The sequence below is a fragment of the Euprymna scolopes genome, chromosome 7, assembly GCF_053919585.1.
Source record: "Euprymna scolopes isolate OS-2025 chromosome 7, ASM5391958v1, whole genome shotgun sequence".
NCBI classification, from domain to species: Eukaryota; Metazoa; Mollusca; class Cephalopoda; order Sepiida; family Sepiolidae; genus Euprymna; species Euprymna scolopes.
In genome coordinates, this window is record NC_136488.1 from 110,712,091 (window position 1) to 110,730,517 (window position 18,427).

Below are 18,427 nucleotides of genomic sequence, written 5' to 3' on the forward strand. Positions count from 1 at the left end.
AAAAATTTCATATGATTATTCAACAAATACATTTCATATGATTATTCAACAAATAAATTTCATATGATTATTCCAAAATTAATTTCATATGATCATTCAACAATTTCATTTCATATGATTATTCAAAAAATACATTTCATATGATTATTCAACCAATACAATTCATGATTTTCCCAAAAATTCATTTCATATGATTAATCAACAAATTCATTTCCTATGCTTATTAAACAAATTCATTCATGTAATTATTCAACAAATAAATTTCATATGATTATTCAACAAATTAATTTAATTTAAATATTAAACACATTCATTTCATATGATTATTTAATAAAAAAAATTCAAACGATTATTCAACTAATACATTTCATATGATTATTCAACAAATTCATGTCATATGATTATTCAACTAAATCATTTAAGGCGATTGTTCAACAAATAAATTACACATGATTGTCCAACAAATACATGTCATATGATTATTTTACAGATTCATTTCTTATGATTGTTCAACAAAGTCATTTCATATGATTATTCAACAAATAAATTTCCTATGATTATTCATAAAATTCATATGATTATTCAGCAAATTACTTTCATATGATGATTCAACAAATAAATTTCATATGATCATTAACAAATTCATTTTTTATGATTATTCAAAAAATTAATTCACATGATTGTTCAACAAATAAATTACACATGATTATTACACAAATTAATTTCATATGATTATTCAACAAATTCATTTCATATGATTATACAACAAATTCATTTCATATGATTATTAAACAAATTAATTTCATATAATTATTGAAAAAATTCATTTCATATGATTATTCAACAAGTAAATTTCATATGATTAATGAACAAATTAATTTCATATGATTATGAAACAAATCGATTTCATATGATAATTCAAGAAATTCATTTCCCATGATTGTTCAACAAAAAAATTTCATATGATTATTCAACATAATCATTATATATGATCATTCAGCGAAAAAATTTCATAAATAAATTCATTTCATATGATTTTTCAACACATTCATTTCATATGATTAATGAACTAATTAATTTCATATGATTATTCAACAAATTAATTTCATATTATTATTCAACAAATATATTTCATATGATTATTCAACCAATATAATTCATATGATTTTTCAACAAATACTTTTCATATGATTATTAAACAAATTAATTTCATTTGAATATTCAACAAATACATTTCATATGATTATTCAACAAATTCATGTGATATCATTGTTCAACACATTCATTTCATATGATTATTCAACAAATGAATTACACATGATTTTTCAACAAATACATGTCATATGATTATTTAACAGATTAATTTCTTATGATTGTTCAACAAAGTAATTTCATATGATTATTTAACAAATTAATTTCATATGATTATTCATCAAATACATTTCATATGATTATTCAACAAATTAATATCAGATTTATATAATAAATATATATATATTCAACAAATACATTTCATACAAATCAATTTAATATTATTATTCTACAAATTCAATTCATAGGAGTGTTCAACAAATTCATTTCATGTGATTATTCAGCAAATTATTCCATATGATTATTAAAGAAATTCATTTCATATGATTATTAAACAAATTCATTTCATATGATTATTCAACAAACAAATTTCATATGATCATTCAACAAAGTCATTTTTTATGATTATTTAACAAATTACTTTCATATTATTATTCAACAAATTACTTTCATATTATTATTCAACAAATTAATTTCAAATGATTATTCAACAAATTAATTTCATATGATTATTCTAAAAATTCATTTCATATTATTATTTAACAAATTCATTTCATATGATTATTCAACAAATTAATTGCATATGATTATTCAACAAATGCATTTCATATGATTATTAAACAAATTACTTTCAATTTATTATTCAAAAAATTCATTTCATATGATTATTTTAAGTATTCATTTCCTATGATTATTCAACAAATAAATTTCATATGATTATTCAAGAAATAAATTTCATACGATTATTCAACAAATTCATTTCATATTATTTTTAAACAAATAAATTTCATAATATTATTCAAGAAATTTATTTCATATGATTATTCAACAAATAAATTTCATATGATTGTTCAACAAATAAATTTCATATGATTATTCAACAAATTCATTTCATATGATTATTCAACAAATAAATTTCATATGATTATTCAACAAATAAATTTCATATGATGATTCAACACATTCATTTGATCTGATTATTCAACAAATAAAGTTTATATGATTATTCAACAAATTAATTTCATATTATTATGCTACAAATTCATTTCCTATCATAATGCTACAAATTCAATTCATATGAGTGTTCAACAAATTCATTTCATGTGATTATTCAGCAAATTAATTTCATATGATTATTAAACAAATTCATTTCATATGATTGTTCAACAAATTTATTTAATATGAATGTTCAACAAATTCATTTCATATGATGATTCAACAAATAAATTTCATATGATCATTCAACAAATTCATTTCATATGATTATTCTTGAAATGAATTCATATGATTGTTCAACAAATAAATTTCATATGATTATTACACAAATTATTCAACAAATTACTTTTGTATGATTGTTGCACAAATTCATTTCATATGATTATTAAACAAATTCATTTCATATGATTACTCCAAAAATTTATTTCATATGATTATTCAGCAAATTCATTTCCTATGATTATTCAACAAATAAATTTCATATGATATTCAACATATTAAATTCCTCTGATTATTCAACAAATAAATTTCATATGATTATTCAAAAAACTCATTTTATGTAATAATTGAACGAATTTCTTTCATATTATTATTCAACAAATTCATTTCATATGATTATTCAACGAATTCATTTCATATTATTATTCAACAAATTCATTTCATATTATTATTCAACAAATTCATTCATATTATTATTCAACAAATTCATGTCATATGATGATTCAACAAATTCATTTCAATGATTATTCAACAAATGCATTTCATACGATTATTCAACAAATTCATTTCATATTATTATGCAACAAATTCATTTCATATTATTATTCAACAAATTCATTTCATATTATTATTCAACAAATTCATTTCATATTATTATTCAACAAATTCATTTCATATGATTATTCAACAAATTCATTTCTTACGATTATTCAACAAATTCATTTTATATTATTATTCCGCAAATAAATTTCATATGATTATTCAACAAATACATTTCATATGATTATTCAACAAATAAATTTCATATGTGTTGTGGTGGCAACCACTTATTTGCATATGCGAATAACATAACACTATAAATGGCAAGCCTAGGTTTGCCTTGGTGTGTCTTACTCAAATGCCACTGGAAGTGATGCCGAAGAGCGTACATGTCCTCCCACCAAGACTCTCTGACTCGACACCATCATTTGTACATATTGTAAATATACCTTTTCTTTAATACACTTATTATTGCGTTATCTTGTTGTTTGCGTCTTCATTGTATTTCCTTACTAATTATTGTGCAACCTTGCAACCACAACAGTTGGCGACGAGATATGAAGCGTCAAATATAACAGTTTGACAAAGAACTATTTAAAAAAAAAAAAAAAAGAAAAAAAGTACAACGCAAAGGTTGACCATTTTTTTTTAAGGAATGCAAAGTGTTGACGAGCAAACGGATTTTACGCTAAAGAGAAGTTTCAACTCAAGTGAAAAAAAAAAAACTCTAACGTGGCAAAAGCGACAATTTACGCCGTTTTCTGGGAATCCGACTTGCAAACGAATGTAAAAGTGAATTTTGTTTGTCGCTACACGACAAATCTTACTAAAGGACCAACTTGCAAACGAAAAGCGAACTTTGTTCTGCCGCAAAAACGACAGGTCAGACCCGTATTACGAAAAGCAAGGAAGTAACCTACGAAAAAAGTTCACCAGTGGATTCTAATTACTGTTCTCCGTAAACAAAACAACAACTAAAGGTCTTTTTAATTAATGTTTTGGTTGACGTCGGTACTAAAAGGAAATACCACAGCTAAAACTAAAATTCAAGGAAAGGATTTTTTTCTTGAAGTTGTCACTGAATAACGGATAATACAGTAAAACGTCACGGAAAAAAAAGGTAATCTCAATTTAAGAGGTATTTTAATTACTAAAATACTAGAGAAAAAAAAACTGAAAGAACTAAATGTACTGCACACATTTATTCAATTGTGACTCGATTAAAAAACAAAAAACAAAAAAAAACCAAACTTTTATTTTGTGGAAAGAGTTACTTATTAGTAAGTGCCTAAAAACGGAAAGTCAATTCCATTTCGTGATTCCAGATAAACCTGTTTTATTTATTTTTGCAGCATGACTCGCAAAAAGAATATATTATTGCAAGCAGCGATATTATTATTGAAAACAGGAGCTTACAGCAATTTGTTTTTTTGTTGTAACCCAAACCGGTGTATATGGTACATGGTACAATATTTTTTTTAACTACACACTAAAAAAAAAAAAAAAAAAAAAAAACATGGAAGACTTATCAAAAATGTTCATGCAATTTTTACAAGCACAGGCTGAGCGGGATGAACGCAGACAAGCTACACAAAACGAGCTTTTGCAAACACAAATACAGGCACAGGCTGACCGCGAGGAAAAGAGAGAGGACAGATTATTGAAATGGCAGCAGGAACAAGAAGAAAAGCAGAAAATGGCGCAATTAAAGCAGAAAAAACTGCAATTGGAACAGGAAGAAAGGCATAAGAAACTACAATTGGAATATGAAGAAAGACAAGAGGAACGTTTTGCTAAAACACTGGAACTACTAAAGAGTAATCGAGAAAATGTCGATAGTGTTATTTTCTCCCATACAACTATTTTTAATAGCATGGACACATTTCATTATGTGCCTGACGAAGAGAAGAATTTTGAAGCATACTACACAAGATACGAGGATGTTTTTCAACTGGACTGTAAAAATTGGCCAAATAGTCAGAAAGTGAGCCTCTTACTCAGAAAATTGGGTACATCAGAACACAGCAAATTCGTAGATTACATATTACCTAAAAAAACTGCGGAATTAGAGTTCATGGAAGCTGTAAAATTACTAAAAGAATTATTTAATCCAAATATATCTCTTTTTCATAAAAGATGGCTGTGCATGAATCTAAGAAAGATGGACAACCAAGATTATTTGACATACGCATCAGTTGTCAATAAAAACTGCGATAATTTTAAGCTTGCAGAACTAACGGTAGAAGATTTTAAATGTCTAATCTTCGCTCAAGGGTTAGTTTCCACGAAAAATGCAGAAATACGCAGACGAGTGTTGTCTAAGCTGGAATCTGAGCAAGATTTAACCCTCCAGAAACTAGCAGAGGACTGTGAAAGGGCCATTACACTAAAAAAGGATTCCAAAAATATAGAAGAATCCGGAGTGGCATATGTAAGAAAAGTTAGAAAACCATACGCATCAACCAAGAACTTTACAAAGAAAAGCAACGGAACGGGATATTCCAAAGATAATAACCATAAATATAGTACAGAATATAACAAGCCTCTTCCTAGATATAACTGTAAGAGATGTGCAGAAAAGCATTGGGAATCAGATTGTCCTTATAAGAAGAAAAAATGCTACATTTGTAAGAAGGTGGGACACAAAAGCGATTGCTGCAGATATAAAGATTACACCAGAAGTACAGCAAACAAAATCAAATACAAAATTAGACAAAGATCGGCGAAAATACGTAAAAGTGGAAATATTTAAAACATCAATAAAGTTACAACTCGACTCCGGCTCCGATGTTTCTATAATAAACCTGAATACGTGGAAAAAGTTGGGAAAACCGGCCATGATGAAAACTAATAAAGCAGCCCGGACGGTAACTGGTGGTGGTATAAAATTTGAAGAAGTTGTCCTCCCGATAAAATTGAAAGGGATTTCGAAGAAATTAAAAATATTCGTACTAAAAAATAGTGAAAATCTGTTTGGAATAGATTTAATTGAGAAATTCGGACTATGGGATAAGCCAATCAATACATTCTGTAAGAATGTTCTTCTCCAACAACAGTAAATATAAAAGACGATTTAAAAGAATTATTTCCTGAGGCATTCACGACTAACTTAGGTCGCTGCAATAAATTCAACGCCTCGTTTGAACTTAAAGAAAATGCCAGCCCAATTTTTAGAAAAAAGCGAAATGTTCCGTTCGCTGGGTTGGAAAAGATTGATAAAGAATTAAATAGATTGGAACAGACGGGAATTCTATCAAAAATAGAACACAGCGAGTGGGCAGCCCCCACCGTATACGTAAAGAAAAAAAATGACGAAGTTAGAGTGTGCGCAGACTTTTCGACCGGGGTCAACTCCTTATTAAAAGATCACCATTACCCCCTACCAAGCCCAGAGGAAATATTCACGAAGTTGAATGGGGGTAATATCTTCTCCAAGATAGACTTCAGCGACGCGTATTTGCAAATACCGGTTGAGGAGAATTGCTCAAAAATACTATGCATCAATACGCATAAGGGATTATACAAATACAACCGATTGCCTTTTGGCATCAAAGTAGCGTCTGCCATCTTTCAGCAAGCGATGGACACCATGCTAAGTGGTATTGAGTGCGCATGTGCATACCTGGACGACACTGTTGTCAGGAGCAAATCCCTAGAAGAACATAAGGAACATTTGAAACAAGTATTTACTCGAATACAAGAATTCGGCTTTAAAGTAAAAGAAAGTAAATGTGACTTTTGTATGAGCGAGATTAAGTATCTTGGACACATAATAAACAAACATGGACGACGTCCAGACCCAGACAGATCTGCGGCAATAAAAAATATGCCAGCACCCGATAATGTAACAACCTTGCAGAGTTTCTTGGGACTCGCAAATTATTACCAATCTTTTATTGAAGGAATGCATAACTTGCGAGCCCCCTTAAATAATCTGCTTAAAAAGGATACACCGTGGAACTGGACGCAAGAATGTCAAACCGCTTTTGACAAAATAAAGAGCGCACTAACATCCGAATTATTCTTAACGCACTTTGACACAAACTTAAAAATAGTCGTCGCTAGTGACGCTAGCTCCTACAGCTTAGGAGCATGCATTCAACATATTATGCCGGATGGGTCTAGAAAACCAATAGCACACGCTTCGAGAACGCTGATACCAAAAAATTCACAAATCGAAAAAGAAGCGTTGAGCATAATCTTTGCCGTGACTAAATTTCACCGATATTTATATGGTAGACAATTCATACTTGAAACCGACCATAAACCGTTAGTCACGATCTATGGATCAAAAAAAGGATTGCTGGTATACACCGCAAATAGATTGCTGCACTGGGGTACAATACTACTTAATTACGATTTCCAGCTACAACATCTAGCATCAAAAAAGATTTGCCATGCGGATGGACTGTCAAGACTGATACCACAGAAACACAATCTGGAAGAATCAGTCATTGCAGCAATTCGGACAAATGTTGAAGTAAAAAATATGGTAGCAAACATCATTAAGGAACTACCCGTAACTTTGTCGGACATTAAAAGGGAAGCCGAGAAAGACGAATATATAAAGGACATAAAAGAGAAAATTATAACGGACACAAAGGTGCAGGAAGTTTTCTCCATATGTGACGATGTGTTACTGTACAGCGAGAGAGTGGTAATACCTAAAACATTGCAGAATAGAATGTTAAGAGATTTCCACACAGGACATCCGGGGATAAATCGAATGAAGTCGTTAATGAGAAGCTACGTGTACTGGCGTAACATGGACACTGACATAGCGACAACAATTGATAAATGTAAAGGATGCCAGTTAGCGGCAAAATCTCCACCTATAGTACACAAACCTTGGCCGAAAACCGACCAACCATGGTCGAGAATCCACATGGACTTCGCTGGTCCAGTAGGTGAAAACTATTATTTAATTGTAGTGGATAGTTTCACAAAATGGCCGGAGGTAATGCGTTGCAGGAATCCAACAACGAACAACTCAATAGGGTTCCTACACGAGTTGTTTGCAAGATTCGGTGTACCAGACACACTGGTCACTGACAACGGAACGCAGTTCACATCCGCAGAGTTTAAGGAATTTTGCGACACGTTCCGAGTGAAGCACATCACGACTCCGCCGTATCATCCAAGGTCGAACGGCCTCGCGGAAAGGTTCGTGGACACGCTAAAACGAGCGTTAAAGAAATCCATTGGAACACCAACAGAAAAAGCTTTGCAACAATTCTTGCAAGTATATAGGATTACACCACATCCTAGTACACCATTAAACATATCACCAGCTGATCTAATGTTTGCCAGAAAGGTAAAATCAGCGTTTGACAAACAGGCAGGCAATTATCCGAAACACTACACACACGAGAAGAAAGAAATATAACTCGGGAGATCGAGTATATTTTAAGTGCTACAGAAATAACACATCTTACTGGGAATGTGGAGTAGTGGATAAACGCATTGGTGATTGTACATACATGATTAAAGGTCCACAGAATATACATAAAAGGCACCTAAATCAGATAAAAAAACGTCATATCCAAGATGATGATGATACGACAACAGTCGAAGAGGAGGACACCATAGATATCATATACGAATCTTTTAATTTGGAACCGCCTCAAAATGCACCTGAACCCCGAAGATCAGGTAGAAAAAGAAAAGTGAATGAACCATTAATGGTAAACCCAAAAAGAAAAAGATATTGAAATCTGTGTGACTTCAAATCTTGGGAGGGGGGTGTTGTTGTGGCAACCACTTATTTGCATATGCGAATAACATAACACTATAAATGGCAAGCCTAGGTTGGCCTTGGTGTGTCTTACTCAAATGCCACCGGAAGTGACGCCGAAGAGCGTACATGTCCTCCCACCAAGACTCTCTGACTCGACACCGTCATTTGTACATATTGTAAATATACCTTTTCTTTAATACACTTATTATTGCGTTATCTTGTTGTTTGCGTCTTCATTGTATTTCCTTACTAATTATTGTTCAACCTTGCAACCACAACAATATGATTATCCAACAAATTCATTCTCTATGATTATTCAAAAATTTATTTCATATGGTAATTCAACAAATACATTTCATATGATAATTACACAAATAATTTTCATATGATTATTCAACAAATAAATTTCGTATGATTATTCAACAAATTAATTTCGTATGATTATTCAACAAATTCATTTCCTATGATTATTCAACAACTACATTTCATGTGATTATTAAACAAATACATTTCATGTGATTATTCAACAAATTCATTTCATACGATTATTCAACACATTCATTTTATATGATTATTCAACAAATACATTTCATATGATTATTCAACAAATTAATTTCATATAATTATTTAACAAATCCGTTTCATGTGATAATTCCACACATCTATTTCATATGATTATTCAACAAATTAATTTCATATGATTATTCAGAAAATAAATTTCATATGATTATTCAACAAATCCATTTCACCTGATTATTCCACAAATAAATTTCATATGATTATTCAACAAATATATTTCATATGATTATTCGACAACTGCATTTCATATGATTATTCAACTATTAAATTTCATGTCATGACAGACAATTCATGTCATATGATTATTTAACAAATTCATTTCATATGATTATTCAACAAATAAATTTCCTATAGTTTTTCAACAAATACATTTCATATGATTATTCAACAAATAAGTTTCATATGATTATTAAAGAAATAAATTTCATATGACTATTCAACAAATTAATTTCATATGATTATTCAACAAATACATTTCATATGATTGTTCAACAAATAAATTTCATATGATTATTACACAATAAAGTTCATATGATTATTCAACAAATAAATTTCCAGTGATTATTTATCAAATTCATATGATTATTCAACAGATTCATGTCATGATTATTCAACAAAGACATTTCATACGATCATTCAACAAATTCATTTCATATGATTATTCAAGAAATTAATTCACATGATTGTTCAACAAATAAATTTCATATGATTATTACACAAATTCATTTCATATGATTATTCAACACATTCATTTCGTATGATTGGTGACAAATTCATTTCATATGATTATTAAACAATTTCATTTCATAGGATTATTTAACAAATTTATTTCATATTATTATTCAACAAGTAAATTTCCTATGATTAATGAACAAATTAATTTCATATGATTATTAAACAAATTAATTTCATATGATAATTTAAGAAATTCATTTCTGATTATTCAGCAAATAAATTTCATATGATTATTCAACATAATCATTTTATGTGATTATTCATCGAATAAATTTCATATGATTATTCAACAAATACATTTCATATGATTATTCAACAAATAAATTTCATATGATTATTCAAAAATTCATTTCATATGATAATTCAACAAATACATTTCATATGATTATTTAACAAATTCATTTCATATGATTTTTCAACAAATTCATTTCATATGATTATTCAACAAATTAATTTCATATGATTATTCCACAAATTAATTTCATATGATTATTCAACAAATACATTTCATATGATTATTCAACAAATTCATTTCATATGATTTTTCAACAAATTCATTTCATATGATTATTCAACAAATTAATTTCATATGATTATTCAACAAATACATTTTACATGATTATTCAACCAATACAATTCATATAATTATTCAACAAATAAACTTCATATGATTATTCAACAAATTCATTTCATTTGAATCTTCAACAAATTCATTTCATATTATTTAACAAAAAAATTTATTATGATTATTAAACAAATACATTTCGTATGATTATTCAACAAAGTCATTTAACGCGATTGGTCAACAAATAAATTATACATGATTGTTCAACAAATACATGTCATATGACTATTTAACAGATTCATTTCTTTTGATTGTTCAACAAAGTTATTTCATATGATTATTAAGCAAAAACATTTCATATGATTATTCAACAAATATATTTCATATGATTATTCAACAAATTCATTTCATATGATTATTCAACAAATAAATTTCATACTATGATTCAATAAATACATTTCATATTATTATTCAACAAATTCATTTCCTATCATTATTCGAAAAAATTCATTTCATATGATTGTTCCACAAATAAATTTCCTATGATTATTAAACAAATTCATTTCATATGATTATTCAACAAATTCATTTCATATGATTATTCAACAAATTAATTTCATATGATTATTCAACAAATTGATTTCATGTGATTTCTTAACAAAGTAATTTAACGCGATTGTTCAACAAATACATTTCATATGATTTTTCAACAAATAAATATCATATGACTGTTCAATAAATTCATTTCCTGTCATTATTCAACAAATTCTTTTCATATGATTGTTCAACAAATAAATTTCATATGATTGTTCAACAAATAAATTTCATATTAGTCAATTAAATCATTTCCTATCATTATTCAACAAATTCATTTCATATGATTGTTCAACAAATAAATTTCATGATTACTCAACAAAGTCATTTAACCCGATTGTTCAACAAATAAATTTGCTATGATTGTTCAACAAATTTATTTTATATGATTATTCAATAAATTCTTTTCATATGATTATTCAACCAATAAATTTCAGATGATTATTCAACAAACCCACTTAATATGAATATTCAACAATTCATTTCATATGATTATTCAACAAATAAATTACATATGATTATTCGACAAATTCATTTCATATGATTATCCAAAAAATTATTTTCGTATGATGTTTCAACGAATTCATTTCATATGATTATTCAACAAATTCATTTTATATGATTATTCAACAAATAAATTTTATATTATTTTATATTATTCGAAAAATTCATTACATATTATTGTTCAACAAATTAATATCCTAATATTATTCAACAAATACATTTCATATGATTATTCAACAAATTTATTTCATATGATTCTTCAACACATTCATTTGATATGGTTGTCCCCAAAATTTATTTCATAGCATTATTCAACAAATTAAGTTCATATCATTATGCAACCAATTTATTTCAAAGGAATCTTCAACAAATAAATTTCATATGATTGTTCAAAAATTTATTTCATATGATTATTCAACAAATTCATTTCGCATGAGTGTTCAACAAATTTATTTCATATAATTATTCAAAAAAATCATTTCATATGATAATTCAACAAATTCATTTAATACGATTATTCAACAAATTCATTTCATATGATTATTCAACAAATTAATTTCATATCATTATTCAACACATAAATTTCATATGATTATTCAACAAATTCATTTCCTATGATTATTAAAAAAAATTAATTTCATATGATTGTTCAAAAAATATATTTCATATGATTATTCAACAAATAAATTTAATATGACTATTCAACAAAAACTTTCATATGATTAATCAACCAATTCGTTTCATATTATTGATCAACAAATAAATTTGATATGACTATTCAACAAATTCATTTCATATGATTATTTGTCCAAATAAACTTTATATGATTATTCAATAAATACATTTCATATTAATATTCAACAAATTCATTTCATATGATTATTTGCCAAATAAACTTTATATGATTATTCAACAAATTCATTTCATATGATTATTCAAGCAATATAGTTTATGTGATTATTCAACAAAAAAGATTCATATGATTATTCAACAAATAAATTTCATATGACTGTTTAACAAATTCATTTCATATGATTGTAAAACAAATCCATTTCATATAATTATTCCAAAAATACATTTCATATAATTAATCAACCAATTCATTTCATATGATTGATCAACAAATAAATATCATATGATTATTCAACAAATTCATTTCATATGATTGATCAACAAATAAATATCATATGATTATTCAACAAATTCATTTCATATGATTGATCAACAAATAAATATCATATGATTATTCAACAAATTCATTTCATATGATTGATCAATAAATAAATATCATATAATTAATCAACCAATTCATTTCATATGATTATTCAACAAATTCATTTCATATGATTATTCAACAAATAAATTCTTATATGATTATTCAATTAATACATTTCATATTACTATGCACCAAAGTCATTTCCTCTGATTATTAAAGAAATATATTTCATATGATTTTTTGTTTATTTATTTATTTTTACACAGTGATCACCACTTATCAAGGCCCGAAAGCCACTCAGGGATAAGGTTATTGCAAGTACATTTCGTCAGTGTGGAGATTTGCTGAAGTGTTTAATCAAGGGGGTGGTTCATTAGGAATTTGTCAACATTGGACTTGAATACATCCAAGTTGTAGTCCGGAGGGAAGCAGGCAGACGGAACAGAGTTCCACAGGCGTGCAGTTCTAAGAAAGAAGCTTTGTTCATGGAATCTGCGTTTTGATTTAGGCACAGATATAGAGTGCGGGAAATTTTTTACAGTGGATTCAGCTAGACGGGTGTTTTTCGTGAAAGATTGGCGAGGGTGGACCAGACATTGGAGTTCAGACGAGCACCTGCGATGGAAATGACGATAAAACAAGGAAAGGCTCGCAACGTCTCTTCTGTGGGAGAGAGGTTGCAGGGTAGAGAAAAGGGCATCCCCCACTAAGCCACGAAGTCTATTTTGTAACTCTGTCAAGGCAGGATAGGCTGTTTTTAGCAGCTCCTGCCCAGATATGGCAACAGTATTCCAACTAATAAATTTCATATGATTATTCAACAAATTCATTTCATATGATTATTCAACAAAACAATTTCATATGATTAATCAACCAATTCATTTCATATGATTGTGCAACAAATAAAATTCATATGATTATTCAACAAAATCATATGACATTTATTTGTTGAGCAATCATATGTAATGAACATATGATTGCTCAACAAATAAATTTCATATGATTAATCAACAAATAAATTTTATATGATTGTTCGAGAAATAAATTTCACATGATTATTCAAAAAATTCATCATATGATTGTTCAATAAATAAATTTCACATGATTATTCAACAAATTCATTTCATATGATCGTTCAACAAATTAATTTCATATGATTGTTCAACAAACTTATTTCATATGATTGTTAAACGAATTCATTTCCTATGATTCTTCAACAAATAAATTTCATATGATTACACTGTGCAACACTAAAAAAAGTACAGGATATCTGCAGCAATTTTTGTATACCTAGTAACGTGGAAATTTTATTTCTGGCTTTCTTTTTGTTGAATTAGGTATAATTTGTGCAAAATTGCCACAGTCGTAAATTTCAGTAAAAACGTCAAAAATGGGTTACTGACGACTTTGCAGTCACATATTATGTGTATTAAATTATAAATCTTAAGAGAAAAACACAGTTTAATATACACATATTATGTACATTATTTGTTAAATCATTTATTTGAATCATTTATTTGCTAAATTCAGCCGAAATTAGCTATTTTTCCAGATTTAAGAGAGCTAGATGACAGAGCTAGCTTGGTTAGCATAATATTTTCTAAGGGCTAATTTTTTCAAAAGTAAAAACATAATACTGTAGCACATGGTTTGGTGTTCACCACCTTCCGAAAAGCCATGGTATTCGTCAAGAAAGGCATTTTTTAATGTAGGCTAAAAAAATCAAGGAAAAGAAGCTAAAACCTGCCTCAGAACCTTATTTGTAGGGCACGGGAAAAAATCTGAGGGTTAAAAATAGATATCTATTTAATAAAGTATTTTTTAACTAAAAACTACAATAAAGACCGGATTATTGTGTATGTTAATGTTTTAAACATAAAGGGGCATTTTATACATTCTTTTCTGAAAATTTACTAAATTAAATGCAAAAAAATAGAAATTAAATTTTATCAACCCCTTACTTTATGTACGAAAGAATCTAAAATAAAAGAAGGTATCTTCATAGGTCCCCAAATTCGAAAAATTGTTCTTGAGGAAACTTTTAACACACATCTCTCGAGAAAAGAAAAATGTGCCTTTGAGTCATTCAAGAAAGTTTGTGATAACTTCCTGGGAAAACATCGTTCAGAAGACTATGTGCAAGTTGTGAATGATCTATTGCATCATTTTCATGATATGGGATGTAACATGTCTCTAAAAGTTCATGTGCTCCACTCTCATTTGGATTTTTTTGCTGAGAATCTTGGCCATGTGAGTGATAAACATGGCGAAAGGTTCCATCAAGATATTTTCATTAATAGAAAAACGTTTTAAAGGAAAATGGAACACTGGTATGTTGGCAGACTACTGCTGGAATTTAAAAAAAGGATGATGACACTCTACACAAGAGAGTTAAGAGGACAAATGTTGTTTAAACTGGTGAATTCGGTGTTTTTTTTTCAAAATAATTAATAATAAAGTACAGGAAAATGGTACCTAATCCAGAGAAATAAATGTCAGATTTGGAATCAGCATACTTTTCTTACACCGAAACAGGTCTTATATGTCTTGTACTTTTTTTTCAATTCAAATTTGTTGCACAGTGTTATTCAACAAATTCCTTTCATATTATTGTTCAAAAAATAAATTTCATACGATTATTACAAAATTTTCATTATCTTGTGATTGTTCAACAAATAAATTTTATATGATTGTTCATCAAAATATTTCATACGATTATTAAACAAATTCATTTCATATGATTGTTCAACAAATACATTTCATATGATTATTCAACAAATACATTTCATATGATTATTCAACAAATTCATTTCCTATTATTATTCAACAAATTCATTTCCTATTATTATTATTCAAAAATACATTTCATATGATTATTAAACAAATCAATTTAATATAATTATTCAACAAATTTATTTCATATGATTATTCAACAAATGCATTTCATATCATTATTTAAATTTATTTCATATGATCATTCAATAAATTCATTTCATATGATTAGATAACAAATAAATTTCATATGATTATTCAACCAATTCATTTCATATGATTGTTCTAACAAATTTATTTAATAAGAATGTTCAGCAAACAAATTTCATATGATTATTCAACAAATTCATTTCATATGATTATTCAACAAAGTAAATTAATATATTTATTCAACAAACAAATTTAATATGATCATACAACAAATTCATTTCATATGATTTTTCAACAAATATGTGTCAATAAATTCATTTCATATGATTGTTCAACAAATAAATTTCGTATGATTGTTCAACAAATCAATTTCATATGATTGTTAAACAAATACATTTCACATGATTGTTCAACAAATAAATTTCAACTGATAATTGAACAAATTCATTTCATATGGTTGTTCAACAAATTCATTTCATATGATTGTTCAACAAATAAATTTCATATGATTATTTAACAAATAAATTTCATATGATTGTTCAACAAATTCATTTTATATGATTATTCAATCAATTCATTTCCTATGATTATTCAAAATATTAATTTCCTATGATTATTCAACAAATTCATTTCATATGATTATTCAACAAATTAATTTCCTATTATTATTCAACAAATCCATTTCATATGATTTTTTACAAATTAATTTCCTCTGCTTATTCATCAAATTCATTTCATATGATTATTCAACAAATTAATTTCCTATGATTATTCAACAAATTCATTTCCTATGATTATTCATCAAATTCATTTCATATGATTATTCAACGAATTCATTTCATATGATTATTCAACAAATTAATTTCCTATGATTATTCAACAAATTCATTTTCTATGATTAATCAACAAATTCATTTCCTATGATTATTGAACAAATTCATTTCATATGATTATTCTATAAATTCATTTCATATGATTATTCAACAAATTCATTTCATATGATTATTCAACAAATTAATTTCCTATGATTATTCAACAAATTCATTTTCTATGATTATTCAACAAATTCATTTTATATGATTATTCAACAAATTCATTTCATATGATTATTCAACAAATTCATTTCATATGATTATTCAACAAATTCATTTCCTATGATTATTCAACGAATTCATTTCCTATGATTATTGAACAAATTCATTTCATATGATTATTCTATAAATTCATTGCCTATGTTTATTCAACAAATAAATTTCATATGATTATTCCACAAATTCATTTCATATGATTATTCAACAAATTCATTTCTCATGATTATTCAACAAATTCATTTCATATGATTATTCAACAAATTAATTTAATATGATTATTCAACAAATTTATTTCATATGATTATTCCACAAATTCATTGCATAGTATTATTCAACAAATTGATTTTATATTATTTTTCAATAAATTCATTTCATATTGTAGGGGAATAAATAAGAGCACCGGATTACCGGTGTAGGGTAAGGAGTGAGGTCCCTTGAAAAAAGAAGTGGAGAGTCCGTACACATGAGGCACGGACGCAAAAAGTTCTTCTCCTAAAAGACAATGTTGGACAGGCAGAGTACAACTCTAGAATACAGTCCTCACTCCTCCCGTAAACCCCACTATTGAAGTGAGTAATCTTTTTACCTTAATGTTCTGAATTGCAGTGTTGTCATGTTTTCATGTTTGTTAATAAATTCTTGTCGTTTATACTTGTTGTACCTTTAGTAATTATTAAAGCTAGTCGGTAGTTTTGGGACTTGGAAGAACCTAAACCCGTACCAACAGTTGTGACCCCAACTAGAAACATAGAATACGCAAAGCAACGTTTTTTTTATGTTTTAATAACAAAAGGAAAATGCGTAAAATTAAAGTTTATTTTTAAATAAAATAATCCATAACATGAATCCCGGCGTCAGAGTAGTTAAAAATAAATAAACAAAACTTTTAAGTACGTAAGTTAAAAATAAAAAAAATAAAAAATAATGACTAGTTACGTTTTTGTGCTGAGATTTATTTTATACAAGTATCGTTACCCTTTCATCGGGATATTCACATTTTTCTCGCACAACAAATATGGCCGACCGCGTCTTCTTCGATTTGCACGCGGCGCCAGTCTCGTGATTGGCTGATGTGAACACTACGTCACACTTCATCTCCTCTTGCTCTGTCCCTACTATTACTACTATACGGTGTCATCTAGCTAACTGTCGCTATAAATAAATAAATAAGATAAAAATAAATAATAATAATAATAATAATAATAAAAATCATAAATAAATGTGAAATGGCGTCGCCCACATTCAGTCTGATTCCAACGGATGTACGGAATGACCCTGCTTTGTTTTTCGCACAGCTAGATTTATATTTTCGGCAGAAAACGATATCAGGACAGACTGAAAAGTTTTGCCATGTGGCGACTATATGACTATACGATGTTATCGTCGAGGTGAGAGACCTAATTATATCTCCTCCCACG